Genomic DNA, 10,208 nt, shown 5'->3' on the forward strand with positions numbered 1-10,208 from the left:
TTTCCGTGATGGCCACAACATCGTAGTCCCAGGTACCGATCCACTCCTTAAGTTCACCCACCTTATTTTGATACTCCTTGCGTTGAAGTATATGCACTTGAACCCATCTCTGTGTCCACAAGTATTCCCTATCAGTGCTACCTTCTTCACAGCCTCCCTACATTCTTGGACATCCTGACAAACAGCTAGCCTACTTGCTGGACTACAAGTCCGCATCCCATCCCCCTGCCAAATTAGTTTAAACCCCTATGGGCAATTCACCTAACCCGCACATCTTTGGATTGTGGGAGGAAACCGGAGCACCCGGAGGGAACAGGGAGAACGTGCAAACTCCACACAGACAGTCGCCCGAGGATGGAATCGAACCCAGGTTCCTGGTGCTAACCACTGAGCCATTGTGCTGTCCTATTCTGTCGAATAAATGGGCAAAATTGGTTTTAAATAGTCGATCAAAGAGGGGAGTAATGAATATACCTAAGTAGAGAAAGCTCTCCTGTGACCATCTAAAGGGAAGTTAAGATTTGTCCTCAGGACCAAGCATTTTCAGGAGACCACCCATGGGCATGGCCTCTGATTTCACAAAGTTGAAATTATAATCCAAAAATCCACCAAATAAATTAATGCACTGAAACTGTTGGGTTTGATAAAAAGACAAGAACATCATCTGCATACACTGCTATCTTATGTGACTTTGCCCCACCTTCTGGAGCCGTTCTTTTATGATCCCTGCATATTGCCTCCACCAGTGGTTTGATCACCAATGTGAAAAGCAACAATGGCAAGGGACTGTCCCTACGAATATTGAAATTGCTTGACCGCACACCATTGGTGAGGACTGCAGCAAGAGGGTCACTATACAAAATCTTTACCCATCTGATAAAGACCTCGCCCAACCCAAACCGCTTTAAATATATCCTAGGATTATGTGTGAAGCAAGAGAGGAAATTGCAGAGCCGTTGGCAATGATCTTTTCGTCTTCATTGTCAACAGGGGTGGTACCAGGGGACTGGAGAGTGGCGAATGTTGTGCCCCTGTTCAAAAAAGTTTATGAGTACTGGAAACCCCCCCCCCCCCCCCCCCCCCCCCCCCCCCCCCAAGAATAATATGCTGAGATGCGAGGTGAACCAGTTTAGAAAGTGTGTCTGTCAAGAACTTGAGGGGATGGGCCAGGGGGCAATAAACATTTAAGATCCCACATTCTTCCCCATTTATCAAAGCCTTAAGGATTACAAATCTCCCGTGTGTGTCTTTAATAAACCCGAAGAACTTAAATGGGAAATTCTTCCTAACAAGTATGGCCACCCCCCTACTCCTCATATTGACAGATGAGAAATGAACCCAGTCATATCCATTCTGTTGCAGTTTCAGATACTCTGCATCATCTGGGTGTGTTTCCTGCAATAAGCAACATCCACCCTCTCCCTTTTAAGACTGGAAAGTACCTTCTCCTCTTGACCGGGGAGTGACTGCCCTTAACGTTCCAGGTGCACCATTTGGACACATCCTTAGCCATTTAGATTCCAGAGGGAGAATTCGAACTACAAATCGCTGAGCTTCGGTACAAGAAAGTCCATAAAACACAAAAACTACATAAACTAAAACAGCTACAACCCATAAACCTACAAAACTTGTAAAAACTATATACACCAAAATGAAAAAACACACAAGGGCCAAAGGCACTGATTAGAGAAATTTACCCCCCCCACCACCGTATTCTGGGGGCACCTACACATCCCAAAACCCTACTAACCATCCCCACCACCCTCTTAATTCCTACTAGCTAGGGTCACGCCACAAACATGGATACCCAGTAGAGAAAAAAAAATTAGCAATGTATACAAGTAAGTTAAAAGTAAATACGTCACCCATTCTTCGGTGTAACTTAATTTAGAAATTAAAGGCATCCATCCCCAGTATAATTTAATGCAACTTATTACCAACAAAAGGAGACTCCACCAACTCCTCTCAAAAGAAAGACAAACCCGAACAACTCTGTTATCTGTGCCGTGGGCGGCACGGTGGCACAGTGGTTAGCACTGTTGCCTCACAGTGCCAGAGACCCGGGTTCAATTCCCGCCTCAGGCGACTGACTGTGTGGAGTTTGCACTTTCTCCCCGTGTCTGCGTGGGTTTCCTCCGGGTGCTCCGGTTTCCTCCCACAGTCCAAAGATGTGCAGGTCAGGTGGTCATTGGCCATGCTAAATTGCCCGTAGTGTTAGGTAAGGGGTAAATGTAGGGCTATGGGTGGGTTACGCTTCGGCGGGTCAGTGTGGACTTGTTGGGCTGAAGGGCCTGTTTCCACACTGTAATGTAATCTAATCTAATCTTTTCAATCGTCCAGGTTAAGTCAGTTTGTCCACATAGTTCCACAAAGTGAATCAAATAAATGTACCGATCCATATAATTAATCCAAAGCACCACTAGATATCTTAGAGACTACTGGATCCCAAGCTCTCTCAGTCTCTTCTTGATGCCATCGTAGGACTTCCCTTTCCAAATCACTGCCGCTGAAATGTCTTGGAAAAACACGACTCTGGAGCCTTCGTACACCAACACCCTCTGATCCTTCCCTTGGGCTCTTGAAGCTTCCATGACACTCAGCTTGTCTTTCTAATAATGGAACCATGTCAGGAGAGGGCAAGGGCGCTGGTACATTCCTGGCCTTTGTGCTGTGATCCTGTGGGCTCTCTAAATCTTTATCCTTCCCTTACAGCCTCCAAACAATGGAATTCTGGGAACCACTTCTTAAAGAATTCCACTGGCTGCTCACCTTCTGTCCCCTCTAGCATGCCAATAACACGAAGATTCTTTCTTCTGCCCCTGTTCTCAAGGTCATCTACCAGATCCAGCAAACCACGGACCTATGCTTCCAGGGCATCAATCCGACTCTTGGATGTGTCAGCCTCTGCCTCCACCCTTGTGGCCCAGCGCTCAAGCTCATCAGTCCTTTTCCCCAAGTTTTGCAGCATAGCAGAGACCAGGACCAGCTTTTGGACCTCGCAAGATTTGGCAAGCTCCTCAACCAACACCTGGTGAGTAAGCAAGCCTGCCACCTCAGTGGATTGAGCCGTGGCCCCAGCTCCAGGCGAATGTCCTTTTTTCAGCATTCTCCTGCAGCAAAAATGAAGGTAAGGAAAATTTTAAGGTCTGTTGCTTTATTTTTTGTTCATTTACTCACAGTAACATGGATGGGATGGGTTCTAGCTCTGTCCTGCTAAAGTTATGGCGTGGAGCCCAGAAAACACGATTCTCCTAGATCGCTGCCATCTTGAACCCCCCCCCCCCACTGAGTCTAGTTTTTATTTCTTATGACAACATCATACAGTATTCAGAGATAATTGACAGCCCTGTATGGGATCTGGTAACTGGCAGCGCCATATGCAGGCTGGGGTAATGAATAGGCTGTATGAGGTCCAGGTTAAGTGACAGCAATGTATTGGATTTAGAGGGGGTGGGGAGGGGGTGGGATTGGGGGATGGTAACTGGCAGCAGTACATCCTTAGAGAATGTACATAATGGATTGGAATGTGATTACTTGAAAGGAGCCAAGACTGGTTTGAGTTCCAGCGTCTGAGAACTTGCATATACACAAAACTGGTAAACTAGCCTGTATTCCTGAAGCTGAGAAACAACCGTTGCTTTACCAGACCACACAACCACCTCAGATTTTGTGCTTGTATAGATCCCAGGACATGTGCACATATCTCAGAATTCTATATTGCTACTAGGGGTAACTGACAACACAATATGATTTATAGAGTAATTGGCAGCACTGAATGGGTTTCAGGTGTAACTCTCAGATCTGTATATGGTTATGGGGCAGCACTGCATAGGGTTCAGGGGTAAATATCAGCATGACACGGCATCTGGGGGTAAAAGACATCATTGTATTTGGTTCAGAAGTAACTGAGAGAGGAGGGTTCCAGGAACAGAGATGACAGCAAGCCTCTGTCTTGAGTTTTTGCGACATTTATCAGAGAACATTGTAGAATTCTGAGCTATGTGTTAGGATGCAAGTTCTCAGATATTGGAACTCAAACCAGTCTTGGCTTTTATCAAGTTAGCATATTCCAATGCAGTACATTTCTCTTCTCAGCAAACCTATTCCTTAATACATTGTAAGCTGCATTGTGATCTAAGATGTGCATTGTGGCCATTTACTGCATCCATTGCTCTTGACGTGGTCTCCTTTACATCAGGGAGACCGAGGGCCAACTCGCGGAGAGGTTCAGGGAACATCTCTGGTCTGCATGCACCAAACAACCGCATTGATTACAGATTACATTACAGTGTGGAAACAGCCCCTTCGGCCCAACAAGTCTACACCGACCCGCCGAAGTGCAACCCAGCCATACCCCTACATTTACCCCTTACCTAACACTGCGGGCAATTTAGCATGGCCAATTCACCTGACCTGCACATCTTTTGGACTTTGGGAGGAAACCGGAGCACCCGGTTGACCTGTGGCCAACCACTTCAACTCCCCTCCCACTCTCCCAAGGACATGCAACCCTAGGCCTCCTACACAGCCAAGTCAAAGCCACCCGCTGAATGGAAGAAGAACACTTCATCTTCCACCTCGAGACCCTGCAACCACAGGCATCAACATTGACTTCACCACTTTCCAAATCTCCTCACTCCCCAACTCATGCCAGATCCAACCCCCCAATTGGGCACCTCCCTCTTGACCTGTCCTACCTGTCCATCTTCCTTCCCACCTATCTGCTCCTATCACAATCACCTTCCAATTGAATCGACCCATTGCCATCCCACCTATCTTCCTCCCAGCACCATTCCCACCTCCCTATTTATTTCTCCTGCTCTTTGAATGCTGTCTGACCTGTGCTTTTTCCAGTGCCATACTTTTCGACTCAAGACTCTTGAGCATCTGTAGTCCTCATTTTCTCTTCAGAAATGTTTCCAATAATTTCCTGACTAACCAGTCTGTAATTACCTGGCCTATTCCTGGAGCCCTTCTTGAACAAAGGAACCACATTAGCCATCTTTCAGTCATCTGACAGTTCACCTGTGACCAAGGAAGTATTAAATATCTCTGCCAGGGCTCCAGCAATCTCCTCCCTTGCCTCCCACAGCAGCCTGGGAAACATCTCATCAGGCTTTGGGGAGTTATGCAAATTTATGCCTACTAAAACATCAAATGCCTCCTTATTAATCTTAACATGTTCTAGAACATTACCTTTCCAACTGAAATCTCTAGCTAAATGTCTTTCTCCTCGGTAAATACAGATGAAAAATATTCATCTAAAACATCACCTTTGTCCATTGGTTCCAAGCACAGTTTTCTCTTTGGTCTCTAATAAATCTCATTCTTTTCCTGGTCCTCTTGCTCTTAATATACTTATAAAATGTCTTCAGGTTTTCTTTAATCTTTTCTATCAAAGATGTTTTGTGGCCCCTCCTTGCCCGCCTAATTTCTTTTTTAAGCAATCTTCTACATTATCTATACTTCTGAAGTACCTCCTCTGAGATTTATGCACTGTACTTGACATTAATTTCCTTCTTTTTCTTCATGAAACTCTAAATATCCTTTGACATCCAGATTTCTGTGGACTTGCTGTCCTTTTCTTCACTTTCAGAGGAACACACTGGCCCTGAACTCTCACTATGCTACTGTTAAACGACTACCACTTTCCAAATGTAGTCTTACTGCATGTAGTTGCTCCCAGTCTCTGTTTGCCAGCTCTTGTCTAATAATTTTGAACAAAGAACAAAGAAAACTTACAGCCCAGGAACAGGCCCTTTGGCCCTCCAAGCTTGAGCTGATCCAAATCTACTGTCTAAAGCTGTCGTTCAATTCCTAAGCATCTGTATCCCTCTGCTCCCCACCTACTCATACATCTGTCTGGACGCATCTTAAATGAATCTACCGTGTCTGCCTCTACCACCTCTGCTGGCAACACGTTCCAGATGCCCACCACCCTCTGTGAGAAGTACTTGCCGCATGTTTCCCCCTTAAACTTTCCACCTCTCACCTTGAAAGCATGACCTCTCGTTATTGAATCCTTCACCTTGGGAAAAAGCTTGTCTCTATCCACCCTGTCTATACCCTTCATGATTTTGTAAACCTCAATCAGGTTCCCCCTCCATCTCCTTTTTTCTAATAAAAATAAACCTAACCTACTCAACCTTTCTTCATAGCTAGCACCTTCCATACCAGGCAACATCCTCGTAAACCTTCTCTGCACCCTCTCCAAAGCGTCCACATCCTTTTGGTTATGTGGCGACCAGAACTGTACACAGTATTCTAAATGCGGCCGAACCAATGTCTTATACAATTTTAACATGACTTGCCGGCTCTTATACTGAATGAAGGCAAGCATACTATAAACCTTCTTGACCACTCTATCCACCTGTGCCGCAACCTTCAGGGTACAATGGACCTACACTCCCAGATCTCTCTGCCCATTAACTTTTCCCAAGGCTCTTACGTTCATTATATAATTCGCTCTAGAATTAGTCTTGCCTAAATGCATCACCTCACATTTGTCTGGATTGAAATCCATCTGCCACTTTTCCGCCCAACTCTCCAGTCTATCTATATCCTTCTGTATTCTTTGACAGCCCCTTATGCTTTCTGCTACTCCACCAATCTTTGTGTCATCTGCAAACTTGCTGATCAGACCAACAGTGCCCTTTTCCAGATCATTTAGATTAGAATAGATTAGATTCCCTACAGTGTGGAAACAGGCCCTTCGGCCCAACCAGTCCAAACTGACCCTCCGAAGAGTAACCCACCCAGACCCATTTACCCTCTGACTAATGCACCTAACACTATGGGCAATTTAGCAAGACCAATTCACCTGACTTGCACATCTTTGGACTGTGGGAGGAAACCGGACCACCCAGAGAAAACCCACGCAGACACGGAGAGTGTGCAAACTCTACACAGACAATTGCCCGAGGCTGGAATCGAACCTGGTACCCTGGTGCTGTGAGGCAACAGTGCTAACCACTAAGCCACCGTGCCACCCTTTATGTATATCACAAACGACAATGGCCCCAACACTGACTCCTGTGGAACACCACTGGTCACCTTTCTCCATTTCGAGAAACTCCCTTCAACTACTACTGTCTCCTGTTGCTCAACCAGTTCTTCATCCACCCAGCTAGAACACCCTGCATACCATGTGACTTCACTTTCTCCATTAGTCTACCATGGGGAACCTTATCAAATGCCTTACTAAAGTCCATGTATATGACATCAACAGCCCTTCCTTCATCTATCAACTTGGTCACTTCCTCGAAGAACTCTATTAAGTTGGTAACGCACGATCTCCCCTGCACAAAACCATGTTGCCTATCACTGATAAGCTCATTCTTTTCTAAATATAAATAGATTTTATCCCTCAGTACCCTCTCCAGCAACTTTCCTGCCACCAACATCAGGCTCACTGTGTGTAGTTACCTGGAATATTCCTACTACCCTTCTTGTACAGGGATCAACATGAGCAACCTTCCAGTCTTCTGGCATCTCACCTGTATTTAAGGATGCCACAAAGATTTCTGTCAGGGCCCCAGCTATTTTCTCTCTCGCCTCCCTCAGCAACCTGGGATAGAACCCATCCGGTCCTGGGGATTTGTCCACTTTAATAACCTCTAGCCTACCCAACACATCTTCCCTCCTTATGACAACGTGATCCAGACTACTCAAACTTCTATCTTTAATCTAAAGATTCATCATGTTCCTTCACTCAATGAACACTGATGCAAAGTAATCATTCAGAATCTCACTTATTCTCTCAGGTTTGACACATAGCCTTCCTTCAATATCCTTTAGTCAACCAATCCTTTCTCTTGTTACCCGCTTGCTTCTCATATAAGAATAAAATGCTTTGGGATTCTCCTTAATTCTGCTTGCTAAAGCTATTTCTTGACCCTTTTTAGCCCGCTTGATTCCTCTTTAAGACTTCTCCTACTCTTCTGATATTCTTCCAGGGCCTGTTCCGTTCTTAGCTGCCTAGACCTTATAAACGCTTCCCTTTTCCTCTTGGCTAGTCGTACAATTTCTCCTGTCATTCACGATTCATGAATCTTGCCCTTCCTATCCTTTGCCTTCAGCGGGACATGTCTATCCTGCACTACCGTTAACCTATCTTTGAAAGCCTCCCACATCTCAAATGTGGACTTCCCTTCAAATATCTGTGTCCAATCCACATTTCCGAGCTCCTGCCTAATTTTGATATAATTTACCATGGCCCAGTTTAGTACTCTTCCCTTAGGATCACTCTCATCTTTATCTATGAGTATTCTAAAACTTACAGAATTGTGGTCCCTGTTCCCAAAGAATCCCCCACCGCAACTTCTACCACCTGTCCTGGCTTGTTCCCCAGTACCAGGTCCAATAGTCCATCCCTCGTTGGACTATTGACATACTGCTCTAGAAAACTCTCCTGGACGCTTCTTACAAATTTTACCTCATCCAGACCTCTGACGCTAAGTGTATCCAGTCAATGTTGGGAAAATTAGAATCTCCCATCACCACTACCCTATTGCCTCTACATAGAAATTCACCTTCTCCCAATTTAGACACTTGCCTTCGGCACTATCCTTTTCCCTTTCCATACTGACTTTGAAACTTACAGATATGGTTACTTTCCTCAAAATTCTCACCTTTTGAAACTTGGATCACTTGACTAGCTTCATTCCCAGGGAATGGGTCTATCACTGTCCCATCTCCTGTGGGACTGTATCTAATACTGGTTCAAAAAGGTCTCCTGGGTGCACTTTAAAAATTCCATCCCATCTTATCCTTTCAGACTAAGCTTTTCCCAATTAATGTGAGCAAAATTGATACTGTTACAACTATAATCCTGTTTCTTTCATACCTCTCTGCAATTTGCTGTCATATCTGTTTCTTTATCTTGCTCTGACTGTTGGGAGGCCTGTAGTATAATCCCAGCAAATACCTCATTTTTTTTTCCTAAACCCTTCCCAGATGGCTTAATTTGGTGACCCATCTAGGACATCCTCCCTCATTGCTGCGATCATGGTTCTCTTTATCCATAATCCAATGAACCCACCTCTCTTACATTCCACCCCTTCCATCATGCCTGGAACTTCTATACCCTGGAATGTTCAGCTGCCAGTTCCATCCTTCCTTTAACTATGGCACAGTGATTGCAACAATATCATATTTCCATGTGCTGATCGATGCTGTAAGTTCATCTGCCTTGCCAGCCAAGCTCTTTGCATTAAAATAGATACAGTTTAGCTTTCTAGACCTTCCATGTGCCCTATGCTGCCCATGTCTTCTCTGTCTATTGGACTGGAGTTAGATATAGTTCAAAAGAATCAAATGATTGAGAGAGAAAGTAGGAACAGGATACTGAGTTAGATGATTAGGCATGATCGTATTGAATGGCAGATCCATCCTTGTCACCTGCACTTTATAGCTCCCCTTTATCTGTTACCGTCTCTCACCTTCACCCTTCCACATTTCCAGAATTTTTAATTTCTAGGCTAATGAGTCAAATAAGTCTCACTATCTAATTATTTAGTTAGAGGTTGAGGCTCTGTGATATTCTATAGCATCATAGAAATATTAGGAACCTTACAGAAAGATACCATTCAGCCATCATGTCTAGGTTGGCTGAATAAATTAGCCACCCATTCTAACACCATTTTCCAGCCCCTGATCTGTAGCCTTGCAGCTTACAGCATTTAAGGTAAGCATTTGAGAGTTATAAGGTAGCCAGGAAGGATCTGAAGAGAGAACTAAAAGCAGCAAGGAGGGGACATGAAATGTCCTTAGTTGGTAGGATTAAGGAAAACCCTAAGGCTTTCTATAGGTATGTCAGGAATAAAAGAATGACTAGGGTAGGAATAGGTCCAGTCAAGGATAGTAGTGGGAAGTTGCGTGTGGAGGCTGAAGAGATTGGGGAGACACTGAATGAATACTTTTTGTCACTATTCACTCAGGAACAGGACATTGTTGCCGATGTGAATATTGAGTCACAATTAATTAGAATGGACGGCTTTGAGGTATGTAGGGAAGAGGTGTTGGAAATTCTGGAAAGGGTGAAAATAGATAAGTCCCCGGGGCCTGATAGCATTTATCCTAGGATTCTCTGGGAAGCAAGGGATGAGATTTCAGAGCCATTGGCCTTGATTTTTATGTCCTCGTCTACAGGAATAGTGCCAGAAGACTGGAGGATAGCAAATGTGGTTCCCTTGTTCAAGAAGGGGAGT

The 10,208-nt window shown here is 44.7% G+C and overlaps 1 protein-coding gene across 4 annotated transcripts in view; it reads left to right on the forward strand.

Moving 5' to 3' along the window:
* The window catches only part of LOC122541109 (calcium-binding mitochondrial carrier protein SCaMC-3-like), a 130,791-nt gene that overhangs the window by 5,294 nt on the left and 115,289 nt on the right, over window positions 1-10,208 (forward strand). For 3 of the 4 annotated variants that reach the window (XM_043677674.1, XM_043677676.1, XM_043677677.1), the window contains exon 1: window positions 2,269-3,031. The gene's annotated coding sequence lies outside the window, so the exon portion shown is untranslated. Of the gene's footprint in view, window positions 1-2,268; window positions 3,032-10,208 lie in introns of those variants that run through there. The other variant, XM_043677675.1, reaches the window with a different exon arrangement.

This window comes from Chiloscyllium plagiosum, chromosome 36 (genome assembly GCF_004010195.1).
Source record: "Chiloscyllium plagiosum isolate BGI_BamShark_2017 chromosome 36, ASM401019v2, whole genome shotgun sequence".
Classification (NCBI taxonomy): domain Eukaryota; kingdom Metazoa; phylum Chordata; class Chondrichthyes; order Orectolobiformes; family Hemiscylliidae; genus Chiloscyllium; species Chiloscyllium plagiosum.